This window comes from Ascidia mentula, chromosome 7 (assembly GCF_947561715.1).
Source record: "Ascidia mentula chromosome 7, kaAscMent1.1, whole genome shotgun sequence".
In the NCBI taxonomy this organism is placed as follows: domain Eukaryota; kingdom Metazoa; phylum Chordata; class Ascidiacea; order Phlebobranchia; family Ascidiidae; genus Ascidia; species Ascidia mentula.
The window spans coordinates 15,145,032-15,160,861 of record NC_138572.1 but is presented as its reverse complement, the minus strand read 5'-3'; the positions used below and the strand labels follow the sequence as shown (position 1 = coordinate 15,160,861).

The following is a 15,830-nucleotide window of genomic DNA, read 5'->3' as shown; positions in this document are numbered from 1 at the left end:
TCATAATTATGCATTTGTTTGAGATTTGCCAAGTTTCAGTGGTACTCTAGTTGCGGGTCGACAGTGGTCCCAAAACCTTTCATTTTACATTTATCCACCAGGTTGCACTGAAGAATAAAACATCACCAAGGCAACATCAAGAATATTCAAATCCCTGTGTGGTCAAAACAAACACACAAAAAAAGAATGTCATGACCTCTAATTTTCACAAGGTCATCAACAACATGTCTGCCCTACATTGAATCCTTGTAGTTGGTGCAAAAAAGGTTAGATTGACTTTGCTAATAAAGAAAGAGCAAACACATTTTTGATTTTATGTTGACCCCTACATATGTTAAGTGGAATTTAATAAAAGTATGTGCTGGATGGCTCTTTATGCAGACTAAAACATATTAGATATAACGAAGCAGTTTAGATTAAAAAGGTCTGACTGTAGTTGTTGTTTGTCGAAGTTATTGACAAAAGCAAAAGAACCATAAAGAAAAACGTCTTTAATTTAATCTAAAACTCATTTACAAACATTGGTGCTTTTAATTGCAAAGTCATTAAATACCAGTGTTGTTTTTGCAGAGTCATAGCGATGCCAACCTGAGGATTGGAAAATAACGACTGGAAATAATTGAGTTGTTGTAAACACCAATACTTCTCTGCAATCCTGGGTAAAAAACACCCAAATTGTAGCATAAGAAGTTAAACACACTCCGATAGAATGCAATCTTACTCATAACAGAAAGTGACAAACATACGGTAAGCAGTATTGCTTTTAATTAACACAAAAAGTTTTGCATAAATGATATTTTATAAATTGTCTGAGACAAGGTTATGTTTTTATTGTTGACCTTCCCCACCATTGATATAAGTCATTATTATTTAATTGTTACAAAATAATGAAGTATTGATCAATAATATGATTGATTATATTTTAACCCAATTTAAAAACCAACAAAAAGTTGTTAAAATCTGCAACTTGTTTGTCAAAAATGACAACAGGTTAAAATGATTTAAGTTTTACAACGTCAAACCGAAGAAACACTTTTAAGTTAGTTAATGGTGACATTCTGTGCAAGTGTGCAAGATATGTGATATTCACATAACATCAAGAAAACTAATTTACTTTTATGATTTCAACAGGTTTCCACACATTGGAGACATCCACTAACATGCTGTAAACCCCACACTTGACATTACCTTCTTACAGCTTCACATGGTGTTAAATTCTGCTCAAATGTGAGTGTTTCTTGTCTGCAATCTGTTTTATAAAGAGCATTGATTGGCTGATATTTTCTTGATTATCTTTTGAAACAACAAATAGTATTATTGAACTGTTTCCATGGTGACAGGTTAACCAATGAGACCAGCGATCGGGGTCCAGGGTGGGTGGTTACAGGTTACTACAAATCAAAGGATTCACATGACCTAATTATTGAAGAGGAAAACCTCATTATGTGATCATTCCCAACTATATACTGTTGCAAATCATTCAAGTGAAAAGTCTACGGGGACAATGTCGTTCTACACAAGATCTCACTTTTTCTAAATTTGAATATTCTCCCATATAATCAGTATGTCAGCTTGGATTTTAGTACAGAATCACAATTTTATTCAAATGGAATCCATGCACTTTTCTGTCCCATTACTAACCTATTTCTATGTTTGCAGTTGATTTGTGCAGTCAGCATGTTTCCTCTTGGACAAAACCAGTTTTCGTCACAATATGAGTATGGAATATCTGGTTGGCGCATGCGGGATGCAGGAAGTTTTCTATGTTTCTGGATATAATGGTTCATTGGGGTAATGCTAAAGGTGAAATAATACAAAGCACATGTTACTTGAAAACTTTTCAGTGTGGTACAAACTTACCCTATTTCTTTTATCTTTATGTATTAACACTGCACAAGATACAAGTGACATCCATGACAACAGTAATGAAAGTGAAAATCGTATTTAATTTTTACAAAAATAAACTAATCACTATTTTCCAATAAATGGCCACCAGTGGCGCCAGTGAGCATATTCGTCCATGAGAATTGCAGTCGCCTACTTGGCTGTTTCAGCCTGACAATGTTTACTGCAGTAAGAGTGGAAATTTATTTTTCCACTGTTAGCTACTGTATGGTTAAATCGAGTCATTCTTGTTCATCTAAACATATTACCACTAACAATTTCCAATCTTGTTTTTCAGAACGACGGCACTAACAGTTGGAGTTCTTGTCATGCGTTGACCTTAACATAAACCATCACACAATCTGGGATATCACAAGTTGGGGCATCGGTTGTGGAAACGTAAACAAACCTGGGATTTACACGAGGGTGTCAAGCTCTGTTCGATCTTATCGGATTCTTGGTAAATATTACCAACATTATTGATTGAGACTGCGCCGGTTTGTGTGTTTTTTTTTGAATTTTTTGTTGTGATTTTGACAGTTTTATAGTTTCAAAAACCAACAAGGCATTTAATTAACCAGGATGAAATAATTTTAAACAAATCATCGTTTAACAAAGCTTGTAATTGCGCCTGAAAACTACTTAAACATTACTAAATAATATAACAAATTACAGTGCATAGACAGGATTGTCTAAAGTACTGCAACCTGAACGCAGCACGTTTGTTATGTACTGTACTTTTTTAAGATGGGCAAAGTTTACCAAATCAGTACAAAAAATTTGTTTACGCCTGTAACAATTGCTAACCTTGAATGGAAAAGCTTTCATGCTTTCCATTTACTAAAGATAGTGAAGCCATTTGTAATACTCAGGAAGAAAGATATCCTGTAATACCAGTTAGTTTAATGCATTCTTTTTCAAAACTACTTTTACCTAAAATGCTGTGTACTTCAGATGTATTTGTGATAAACTCTACCGCCGCACCAACTGAACTATCGAAGGATGTGGGAAACCATCTAACAAGTTTATGTAAGTGCAATTTATCGTATCTGACAATATTAAACCAAACTAAAGTAGTTTTTACAAGACCATTTTTTTTTTAAACGAATCTCACATAAATATTTCATTTAACAACAGGTTTTGGACGACGAGGTGGCCGAGTGGTTGAGGCGATGGATCGCTAATCCATTATGCTCTGCACGCATTTCCGAAAGTTTTCTTTGCTTGCACGAGTCCGGAGGGGTTTATACATTTTCCTTGCCTCAACCCTAGCTGTGAGTTGCAGTTCAATGGCGATATACCCTATTGTTCATAAAATAACACGACATAGAAAACATATTTACACGGCATAGAAAAGCAGCGATGTAACGACCGTTAAAAGCTTGATAAGCAAACTATCACCCAAACATATCTCTTGAGTTGGGAGAATCTCAAACCACCTCTGTAACGGTACAGTCCGCTGGGGTTACTCCAGGTCACTTGTGTCACAACACGAGGCATGCAAGATTAAGTCAGATAACTAACAATGTACTTCACAAAAACATTATTTTGGCATGAATAAACCATTTTCAAAAAGAATCAGCAAGAATTAAAAGTTCGAATGTTTTAGTGCCTTCTTTTGGTTCATCAGCTAGACGGCGCTGTCAAGCCATTCTAATTTAAATATGCCATTGGTCGGTGGGAAAGGTTACAATAAATTGAACAAACTTTCAACTTACTGTAGCAAGTTCTGTAATAAGTCCGGCGTCGGTATTTCACAAGCTTTTTAATTGATATATTTCATGTATATTTGTATCGCCTATGCTTCAGTATAGTTTATTCTAACAGAATGTGTTTCTGTTGGGTATATTGCTATCAGGAGATTATGATAATACAAACTATCTTACTGTAAAACATTGAATTGAATAAACTTGCTGTTTGTAATGGTTTCGCTTTGTATGTAACACACAGCTAATCATCAAGAACGGACCAACTGGAAACGAATGGAGTGCAAGGCCCTTTTGTCGTCTGGGCAGGGCAAGATTAAGCAGAGGGACTAAGTTTCAAATCATTATTCATATTCACACCATATCCATCATGATATATTACAGCGGAGCTCTTACCTACGTCTTACCGTAAGCTTACGTTAGTTTGTTATTGTATACAATATAGTGCAAAATACATATGTATTGCCTATGCTTAAATGTTGGGTCGAAAAGGTAATGCATTTGTAACTAGAAAAGAATGGATAATGCTTCACCAAAAGATAACTGGCTTTGTGATGTGTAAAGACAATTTATATTCAATACTTCTAATACTAATCGATGAATATTCAACAATGTTAACTCTTTTCGGAAAAAGTTTGAGATTTTGAAAGATTTTCATGTAGTTGCTCTCTTGCGTTTAGCATTACGAGAAGATTGCCTTCCATTGGAGAAACCAACCACATTGCTGTTTACAACTCGCAAAGGACGGAACATTTTCGGCTTTTAACTGACCAAGATTTAGGTTAGCTGTACGAAGTTTTCCACAATTTATTACGGGGATGCACAACTCGGTCAAACGTGTCATTTGTGTTGTAAACTTTATCCAACATCTTATCAACAGCCAGTATATTTTGTTCGTATATTCCCAGGTAGCAAACTGCAAGAAGAATCTTGCGATGAAGCCACCACCGATATTCCTGTTCCGGCTTTCTGTCCTGAGGTCAAAGACGGATTGAGAATAGTGGAAGGGGTCAACGCTAACCCCGGGAGTCAGCCGTTGCAGGTGAATGATTTTATGGGAGATTTGCAAAGTTATGTTGAAACGTACAATTATAGGAGAGCTCATTTCAAAACCCATGCCTCATATTCGCTGTCAGTCAGATGCCGGCTTTCATAAAAGCTTGCTTCCATGTGCACGTGTGTCTGTAACAGTGCTGGTTCTTAACCATTTTTCATCTCATTTCCCAGCTTAAATTTAATCGGGGTCCCTATTTCCCACCAGTATTCAAATTTTTAAATGTAGAATTTAAAGATTGCTTTTTCGCTATATCTGTTATCCTTTTTTCACTGTTTCGGCCACATGGCATGACCAATTGTCAATAACTACACGACACACAGTGAATACAGATGATAATATTTCTCTTGTAACTACTTTTGTATATTTCGGTACCGACTAATCACCCACAAACCCATAATTTCCCCCTACTAGTAAATTTTTCACCGGTGAAGAACCACTATAAGCTTAATATCTTCATGTTTACATCAAGCGTACGTGGTATTTTTGTCATTCTTACAGGTTTCCATACGTAAGAAGTATCCATTAAGAGGCCGCACCCCTCACTCTTGCAGAGGAACTCTCATCAACAGATGTTACGTCCTCACAGCCGCACATTGTGTCGAATCCAGTTCGAAATCGTGAGTAATTTCCGAAGTTCTTTCATGCTGGAATAAATTAGCACAAAGTTCCAGACAGATTCAGGCTCGTAAAAAGTTTGCATTTCGGTGCACGTTGTGAGAATTTGGTGTCGATTTTAAGTTTGATTTCCGACAACATAGTTTTCCATTTGGGGTCCACAGACCTCCTATAAACAATAATGCTTTCAGCTGTAAAGTTCATTTTGTACATAAGGATATCATGAAATAAGGTCTTAAAAAATTTCATTGTTGGTATGGAGTGCCATAGAGTTAAAACAAATTACCATGGGAACCTTTTCCATGGTTACAGGTTCACCAATGAGACGATCGTTCGGGTGGGCGATTACTACAACCGTGACGGACTCCAATTCAGCCAATCAGAGGGCGTAGAGGATTCACGTGACCTAGATATTGAAGAGGTTTACAGACATCCTTACTCGTATCATTCGAGTCCAACCAACGACTTGGCGTTGATTAAATTGAGACAATGCGTTTCATCCAAGTAAGATAAATTCGCAAGGGACCTGCTACATTCCAAATTAGAATGCATTGCCTTGGTTTTCACACAACGTAAACGTAATACGCCCGAAGCTAGGAGTTATTAAATATCATGTGGAGATATCAGTGTTTAATTTTAAACTTATTTCTATGGTTGCAGTCGATTTGTGCGACCAGCATGTTTGCCTTTCGGGCAAAACCAGTTTTCGTCACAATCTCGATGTGGAATATCTGGGTGGGGGGCGCATGGTCCCAGACACTGTAAGTTTTTTTATGTTTTTCTGTGCATGAGTCGCTTTATCAGATGTTTATCGACAGTTACGTCATTAGATAAGGGTTTTTGAATAAAACGGTAAAAACTGGAATGCTGTACTTTTTTTCAAACACGTTTCAAAATTGGCTTTCCATCCGCCTGCCTGTGAATGTAGGCGATGCATTCGATGCATTATCATGTAATACAGTACTGATGATAAACACATGTCGTGTCTGTTTAACAATTTAGGTTTTGGCCTCTAATTCAAGGTCATTCACTTCAGTATTTTGCACCTAGACAAGGGTTTTTGAAAAACTCCAAGTTCCTGTTCCCAAATCCTTTCACAAACCGATATGGAAGCATCTCTAACACCTGCGCGTTATGAATTAACCTCTGTATTCTGTGGGTACAATTTCATAGTACAGCGCATTCAATCTACGGTCGGCATATATAACATTTCTAAGTTACAACAACGAACACTGTGATGCGGTGTTGACGAAACTTACAAAAGTCTTGCCAACCACAACCTTTAAGAATCACATCACAACATGCTTGTTGTTCGGCAGTTAACCCCATGGATTATCCACCCTGCCTCCAGCAGGCGCCAGTGAGCATATTTCCAAATGAGAATTGCAGCCGACTGCTCGGTGTTGACTACCTTAAGCACTCCATGATGTGCGCTGCGGCGAGAACAACAATTTTCAATACCCATGCTGCCTTTTAAAGTTAATTTATCAAACACCGCTTGCTTTTCTGTTTACTTTAGAATGCAACGTTTTGTAATTTGTTTGTTGTTGCGATTGTTCGATGTCTGTTTTAACTGTTGCATTTGCAGGTAGTTTTTTTGCCTGAAGCACTTGTGTATTTTTCGTGTTGTTTGTTCAGCAATTGAACCAAATCTACAATTTCGGGTATCATGGCTTGCACGTGTAATATAAACACTTTGGGCAACTGTACAGAAAAAAATTTTTAACTTAGAAATCGCATTTTTTTTAACTGTTGCCACTTTTGTATTCCAGAAAGATGGTACTGACACGTGTCGGGGTGACAGTGAGGGTCCTTTGGCATGTTTAGACCCCAACACGACACGTCACACTATCTGGGGTATCACAAGTTGGGGAATCGGTTGTGGAAACGTAAACAAACCTGGGATTTACACGAGGGTGTCAACCTATGTTCGTTGGCTTTACCTCAAAATGAGACCAACTGATAAACAGTTTATGAGCGACGTTCGATCTTTCCGAATGCTTGACAAATATTGCCAACATTACTGATTGTGTCTGTGTGCGTTTGTACTCGTGTATTTGATTAAAGTTCAGAACTTATGAACAAAATGGTTCAGCTTTGTGGTTGAAGATTGGATCAACAGGATCTTCTTGTCTGCATTGACACAACTAAACCGGTGTGCTCTAACTAACGCCGTTTCGTTGTAATGTTCCTTTTCCGGCAACTGTTCTCTGAATATATGTGGAGAGTTTTTGTTAAAACCGACGCGCATAATGTTGTCAAACTGGTGAGCTAGCGCACGACTTGCAAGACGACCTTCACATATACGTAGGGGATCTATATAACCGTAATCAGACAACGCTTTATGCTCTTGTATGACAAGGCGTGATCGTCCCATTCCGAAGTGCAGCTTGCGATATGGTCTTGTCGGTTAACTAACCAGGAAATCTTCTACTTTGTGGTTCTTTGCATTTGACGTCGATTCGTTAGGGACCAAAATAGGAAGGAGCTAATGGTGACGAACCACAGTAGAGTAAACATATGGCCAAGCAAATAAACTCTACCGCCGCACCAACTGAACTATCGAAGGATGTGGGAAACCATCTAACAAGTTTATGTAAGTGCAATTTATCGTATCCGACAATATTAAACCACACTAAAGTAATTTTCACAAGACAATATTTTTTCCAAACAAATCTCACATAAATATTTTATTTAACAACAGGTTTTGGACGACAAGGTGGCCGAGTGGTTAAGACGATGGATCGCTAATCCATTATGCTCTGCACGCATTTCCTGTGCCGAAAGTTCACAAGCATTGATATCACCAGGAAATTTTTGAAACAATGCGACGTATGAATGGATTCGAAAATGACGCACTTCAAAACGTTTATTGTTGTTATTTTGCTTGCACGAGTCCGGAGGGGTTTAAACATTTCCCTTGCCTCAAACCTAGCTGTGAGTTGCGGTTCAGTGACGGTATATGCTATTGTTCAATAGTTGTTATATCTATGGGATAAATCAAAGCGAAGCAAAAATACAGTCCTTCGAATAAGTGATTATTAATTTCTGACCAAGTTCAGTCGCCACACTCCAGTATATCGGGTTAACGTATATTTTTAAATACCAGGCTGCTGTGCAATTGTATTTGAATTAAACGTCAGTGCTAAAGGTATTATTTATCCTCAAAACAAAATTGTAGTCTATTGTCAAACGCTAATTCCAGCCACTGTATCAACCAGGAAATTCGTAAGGGACGTTTTGTCCCACAATTAAAACAGGTTGCTATTTATGGCGGAAGCTATACAGCAGCTAGATGCGGCCGGGGCCGATTCGTTTCCCTGATAAGTAACAGGGTGCATAGGCAACACCGACCAGTTATATTCTGGGTTACAAATAATAAAATCACAGGCGCTTGGCAGTTCGATGTGTTGGCGATGAAACAGTTTCTTGCGCTGTAATCTCGCAACTACAGAAGCCCTTTTTTATAAGAAACTTGTTTTGGAAGTAGTAGATTTGCTGCTCGTGGTGGTTTTACTGATTCGTTAATAACTAGCAGATTTGCAGTTGGAATTGCGACATAATTGTGTTACCTGGACCAAAGATATCTCGGACAATATGTGTTTGTTTACTTTAACAACGCTGTTTCAGGATATTTTCGAAGTATTCAATGGTTCCGACTTCGCGTCACAATGGGTCTGACGTCACAATGCTACATGTAAAGATTAGCTGAAAATGCATTGGTTTAGATAGGAGCTATTTACTTAAACGCGTGTAGCGCTGCCCTAAATCCTTTTGTGGGAAAACTGTTACGTTTAGGCATAGCAGAAATTGTCGAAGAATATAAGTACCAAGCACCAAAAGCAAAAATTTTCGTTTAGTCGAAGAAAAAATTGCGCATCTAGCAGCTGCATTGCATTGATGTGCGCGTTTGGTGTCTCGTTAGTTGGCAAAATCGCAGAATAAGAAACAAAAGACCTCAAATAAAATGATCAACGTGTTCTCCTAATTCTCGGGATTCCCAAACTTTTTTTGGCCGCGGCCCTCATTTTGTGAACCTGTTTTTCTCGGACCCCCTGTCTTACGTCATATCATTTTGTAACGTAATCAGCGTTGAGAATTCCACAAACAATATCAACAATGGCAATTAGGGTGAATTCTTACGTCATAGACGCGTAGTAAAGAAAAAGAAAAAATGCAAACAAGTTTGAAATTGTAAGATACAAGGATAGTGTAAGAACCATTCAAAAGTAGAGTAAATGTAAATGTACGTATTGTAATGCTTACGAAACCACTCCAGTTATGATTACTGCAGTGATTACTGCTTTCACACTGTATAAAATTGTTTTTTCGGGGGGTTATCATTACGGACCCCGCAGTGCAATCTTTGGGAATCCCTGCCCAGGTTTTGCAAAAGATTATAAAATTTACGAAATTTTCCTAACTTTGTTGTACGCACCAACAAAAAAACATAACAGATAAGCTTTAGTGTCAGTCTACTTTCAGTTTCAATACGATCAAGATTGATTCACCGCAGCAAAAACGCACACAACAGCGAAAGTTGGTGCCACGCGCGCTGGTTGCCGTGAATTGAAGATGTTTTCTTCGCCTATACGAAAATTTTTGTTTTTGTTGCCTGGTACTTACATTCTTCGACAAATTCTGCTTTACCTAAACGTAACAGTTTTCCTACAAAAGGATCTATGCCTGCGCTGCACACGTTTTAGTAAATAGCTCTTATCTAAACCAATGCATTTTCAGCCAATCTTTACCTGCAGCATTGTGATGTTTGAACCATTGATGACGCATAATCGAAACTATGAATAGGAATTGCGTAGCCTGTATGTTTAGAGTTCCCAGTAGTCCGGACATTTACGAAAATTGGCGGTTTAATTCCTGTGTCAGTGGAAATGACCGGAATTTTGAAGATGGTACCTCTCAACCTCTTATAATAACATCTGAACTAAGTATCATTCTTTAGTTGCGAAGGTCAAGTGTCTGAAAGGTCTTAAATGGTTTTTGAAGCCAAAATTTGTTAACGTAACTGAAATTACTGTGTCCGAAATTGCGCTTATGCAAATATGATTACCTTATGCTAACAGTCGTTTTTGATATTCTTGTGCTGACAAGTAAGTTTGTTATTTATGTTGTTTGTGAATTATGGGCGGCCAGAAGGGTCATATTTCGTCTAAATCAACACGTTGCTTATTTAACCAACGTGTTGCTTGTTAAGCAACGTGTTACTTGGCGCCGGAAGAGTCCAAATTCACACGTTGCTTATTTAAGCAACATGTTCGTTAAATAAGCAACATGTTGGTTAAATAAGATGTTGGTCAAATAAGCAACATTTTGGTTAAATAAGCAACGTGTGAATTTTGACCCTTCTGGCGTCAACCAACACGTGGCTTAATAAGCAACATGTTGGTTAAATAAGTAACGTGTGAATTTTGACCCTTCTGGCGTCAACCAAAACGTGGCTTAATAAGCAACATGTTGGTTAAATAAGTAACATGTTGGTTAAATAAGCAACGTGTTGATTCAGACGAATTGTGACCCTTCTGGCCGCCCATAGTGAATTGCACTGTTAAGAACTTCACACTGTCCGTGCAGATGGTATAAAATTCAGTATTCAGCTATAATATGCAAGCTCAACAACATCCTGACAGATTGGTGCACAAACATTTCTAATGCTAAACTACTGTAACATACGTCACAGAAACCAGTGCTTGAATTGCGTAATGTTTTGCGCACAGCTTTGCATATGTAGACCTACTGCATAATCCCATAATGTGACCCAAATGATTTAGCCATCGAATATTCTCGAGTAAAGTGATTCATTCAACATCCTGTTTACCACATAAAATGTTCTCCTATGCTTATGTCACATCACACCTATGTTCTTGTGTTATATTACTTCAAGCGCCTCATGATATCACGTGACGTTATTGACCAATCAGCTCTCAGTATGGAGAGCTTTAAAAAGCCCAGTTTAGACCGGTAAATTCATTCTATTTGATTCCATTCGATTCTACTTGTTCTATCGTATTAATGTTACACTGCTATTATTGCTGAGACTCTACAAGCTATTCGCCGGCTTGGGATTTATCCCCACAGCCTGATAATAAACTGTTTGTTTGGGAAACAACGGTTTGCTGGTGAGGTTCAAACCTTACACTACCATCAGTATTTGGTATAAATTATACTTAAGTCCATGCATAAAAATGTCAAATTTATTCGTTCCTTTACGTCGTCAGATTCAGTTTCGTAATGGAATTCGAATCACGACAAACTGAAAGCGAAACGTAGCGCTTTGTGACGTCACCACTGCTATGTTTTCGTATGGCGTGCTGTAGTTTTTTGTTTGTTGCGTCATTAGGGAATGGGGCGAATTTGTGATATTAACGCATGGTGTCTTAGGGTCGGTAAGCATGTGTTGTGCCGTAGACAGAAGTTTGTTAAAGTTTTAATACATAGAGTTGTCGCCTTGATGATTAGATTCTGTGATAAATATTCAGGTTGCGAATATTCATTCGACATTGTATACGTGGGTCGAGCGGGGGATTACCCAACCAACACAGCTGATAACTCCACATGTATTTACTTGTGGTTTGTGACCAGTGGTGGGATTCAGCCGGTTCGCACCGGTTCATAGAACTGTCTCACGAAATTTTATGAGATCAGCGAACCGGTTAGCATTACTGGTTGCTGTCAATATGACTTTTTGTAACAGAACCCGCTGAAAAATATAACTTTTGTGATAAAACCGGCTGAAAAAATTGAATTCCACCACTGCTTTTGACTGAATGCTGCCAATCGCATGACTCATTTCCCGTCTCAATTACCTGAAAGGACGAGGACCATTCTTAAAGTAGCCACGCATGAAATAGGAAAATCCCTATCGCCCGTCTGTATGGTGGTTATAGAGCATCTACCATTCTTACATGCGGTGCCTACTTTGAGAACTGACACAAGTTGAATTCCCATAGTTACAACTACTCACATTAAATCCTGTTGTTGCTTGTAGAATAATTTGTAAAACTATAGCAAGTTACAAGCAGTCAGTTCCGCTATTTCAACGCAAGATGCCAAACGGCGGAAACAAACGTTTTTTCTTGCCTGCAATCTTCAATACTGGCTTGAATAAATCAAACATATTGTTGCTTACTTTGCCTGGCACTGCTTACTGTAGTGACCAAATATGTGTACTTTAGTTTTTTTTCTGTTATCTGCAATACATTAGTTTACTTTTATGTTCATGACATGAGTATGTGTGTTTTAAATACATGCATAAGTATATGTGTGTTTATTTACCAAAGTGTATGAATATTTCCAACTGTGTGACAAAAACTGGAGCAGAAACAATTTACATCCTTGTTGCATCTTAACTGCATACACATTTTCACATAGCTTGTATATATGTGTAATATATATCTATACTGTACTTGCGATACGAAGCTAACTGCTAATCCAAGAATGGCCGAACAATTTTTGCTTTCTTTTGCCTTCCACCCTGAGAAAGCGGAAAAATTCATGAAACATATGATTGCGGGCCGAGAAAAACAATATGAATACAAAAGGCCTGCAGCCCAAAAATTTTACGAAATTCTGACTTAGGCGAATTTCGTGATTAGTTTGAGATAAAATATTTGTATTTCAGAATGAAAACATTGGATGAGAAACAATTTACATCATTGTTGCATCATAACTGCATACAAAATTTTTACACAGCTTGTATATATGTGTAATATATTTCTATACTGTACTTGCAATACAAACCTACACCTGCTAATCCAAGAATGGCCGAACGACAAACAGAAGGAGGAAACCCACAAAACATTGTTGCCGAGGTAAGCTTGTTGTTCTTGAATATTAAGATTTGCTGTACTGGTGGTCGGGGTTGGAGAAAATCAAGCACGCATGTGGGCAGATTAGAAACAGTAATGGATTTTGAAAGATTTCAATGGCCATGCTGTCTTTTTGGACGATTAATATTTGTGTGTTTGGTAACTTTTTGCTGGTTCCATTCCAGAACCTACACCTACATACTGGTGACGTACATCACCATCAGACTGTGGAAGAACATCTGCATCAGACTGTAGAAGAACATCATCTACATCAGACTGTAGAAGAACATCTGCATCAGACTGTTGAAGAACATCATTACCATTATCAGAAAACAACCATTGCAGAATCAGAAGTTAAACGAGGTAGGGAGTTTTACTAGGGAAGTTTGGAATACAAATGCTTGTATTCAAGTCGAACCCCAACTGATTTTGCATCTATTTACGACCATTTGGAGAAGACAAAAATATTAGCTTAAATGCGACTCATTTACTAATATCTGTGTCTTGCCTCAGCAACAACATAGAATCGAATTGACCATATTATGTGACTAAGACCGTTAGACTCTGATAAAATGACGTGGAAATCATCACATTAAAATTGTCACTGCAGATAATGTTTCACTGAATTCTACAAATTTTGTTTATGGTTGTCAGCAATTTTGCTACCAATGATCAGTTAGGTTGCCATGCATGATGCATTGCTATGGAAATCTGGTTCTATGTCACGAAACGCAAGTTCATGTAAATGTACATCGTTGGCTTTTATGTATTAAGTTACTGAGCAGGAGCAATTAACATATACCACGGAGATAGTGACTGCCTGTAGCATGATTCACACCAAACGTGGCCATGGCCTTGACGGCGTGATTTTCTCGCTCGAAGCCTCTGACGGCGGAGTTAAAACTGATTTAACTTCAGCCGCAATGACCCGAAGCTCTTTTTCGTTCGGTATTTGGCTAGTTATGATTTATTTTAGGTGGTTTTAAACAATTCTATTTGTACCTATATTGAGTGTTTGGTGATAAAATTTATTGTTGAAAATGGCGCAAATTGTTTTGCGGTATTTAATTTTTGGACATTGGAAAACGTTTTTTTTTTATTGTACATCACAAAATATTGTAAATCAGTGACACTAACATAGTCATTTGCTCTTCCACAAGTAAAAGCGAAGCAAATAATACATATTTCGTAAGGAAACTCTCCGTACATGAATATAAAATAGATCAATAAGTCAATTGTCGTAAAAAATAAAATTAACAGAAGTTTCCCATTGACGTTTTTACGACACAAAGACGCTGTAGATATTGAAATGATTTGCCGCGGTGGCGACAATCGCACTGCTAGTGTAAAGCCTCTTGGCGCTTCCAAAAGCGCGGAAAAATCGGCGACCGCTACGCATCGTCAGCCGCAACCATCAAACGCCTCTGGTGTACAGAGCACTTAAGTTCCAGTTACGGTTGTTGTTGGGGCGAAATGCAAGTGCGAGCAAAAAGTTCTGTCGTTCAGCATGATACTAGAAGGCTGTGGGCGTGCATGTCTTGGTTGTCACAACACCGACCTCTGCTTTTAAGGAAAGCAATATTCCGATTAAAATAAGAATGTGTCTGACTTCAGCATTGAAGACGAAAGCATGCTGTCCGTGACCTTTTTGCGTGAAAGGTGTAAAAACGTTTTCAGATACTTTTATGTGTTTAGTAATTTGTGTTTGGATCCAGATGCTCGGGAGCTCTCACTTCCCTTGTAGAATCATGATGAGAATGCGATCATTTTTGTCTACTTGAACGAATAGTGCACTTTACAGCTAGTCAGAATAATGCGTTTAACAGGTTTCGCAAACTGTGTGTGCCGCGAAAAATTGATAAAATAGTTTCGACGGAGATATGAAACCATTCTACACATGCGCTTATATGTTGCCACTGCAAACATTTTGGTTATGTGGCATCAAGCCATTAAATGTTTTGATAGTTAACTCTCAACTCATAACCTCGTGACATCACAAACAACCTACGTAACCATTTTACAAACCACTTGAGGACAAGTGTGGAACATATTTTTGTAGCTGTGACAAGCGAAACTGAGCAAACATACGGGAAGTAAAGTGTTTGTGAAAACGTTTAAATCAGTTGGTAGATACGACAGTACAGGGACAGCTATTTCCAATATGGATTACGGTGGACAGAAGATTCCAGTTTACTGTATCTAGTGTTAAGCCAAACTGTCAAATGAAGCTACGGTGCCTGTAAGTCCAAGGCATTTTCACGCCGATGACATGGGCTTAGAAAGTGAGGAATTTTCTTCACGCTTGTTTGGCCAACATGTAAAACAAACACTTTAGCTAAAACACCTACGTTTGTCTACGATTAAGCTTTTTTTGCTGACTGTGGAACGGAAACACTCTCATACAATCGCTGAAAGTTCTTCCTCTGAAAAAGCACAAAATACACAACTTTGTAAAAAAACCTGACTTGTTTCACCAAGTTTTGCTGAGTGATTATGATTTCGATTGAGGAACATAACTAATAGAAAGTTTCAACAATAATGAAAAATATCACTCACATTATTTAACTTGGCTATAAAGCGGGTTAGAACTGTGGCATTAACAGTAGGCTGCTACACAACATGACTGATTGCTCATGCTTTTAGGATGCGATTTGTCAGTTATAGCAGGATTGAAACATCACTTTCGTTATGAACATTGACTTCCGTCAGACATCATGTTGGCTGCAGGTCCCGTCACCGATGGTG

At 38.0% G+C, this 15,830-nt stretch overlaps 2 long non-coding RNA genes across 5 annotated transcripts in view; both read left to right on the top strand.

Annotated features, from left to right (window-relative positions):
- Positions 1 to 15,830, top strand: part of LOC145908052 (uncharacterized) — a 44,892-nt gene that overhangs the window by 16,903 nt on the left and 12,159 nt on the right. Inside the window, exon 1 of one of the 4 annotated variants that reach the window (XR_014402924.1) lies at positions 1,681 to 1,803. The exons of the other annotated variants lie outside the window; for them this stretch is intronic. This is a non-coding gene — a long non-coding RNA (uncharacterized LOC145908052). Of the gene's footprint in view, positions 1 to 1,680; positions 1,804 to 15,830 lie in introns of those variants that run through there. 4 annotated transcript variants of the gene reach the window in all.
- Positions 12,970 to 13,656, top strand: LOC145909182 (uncharacterized). The gene is made up of 2 exons (XR_014403115.1): positions 12,970 to 13,088; positions 13,271 to 13,656. It is a non-coding gene; the product is annotated as an uncharacterized LOC145909182 (long non-coding RNA).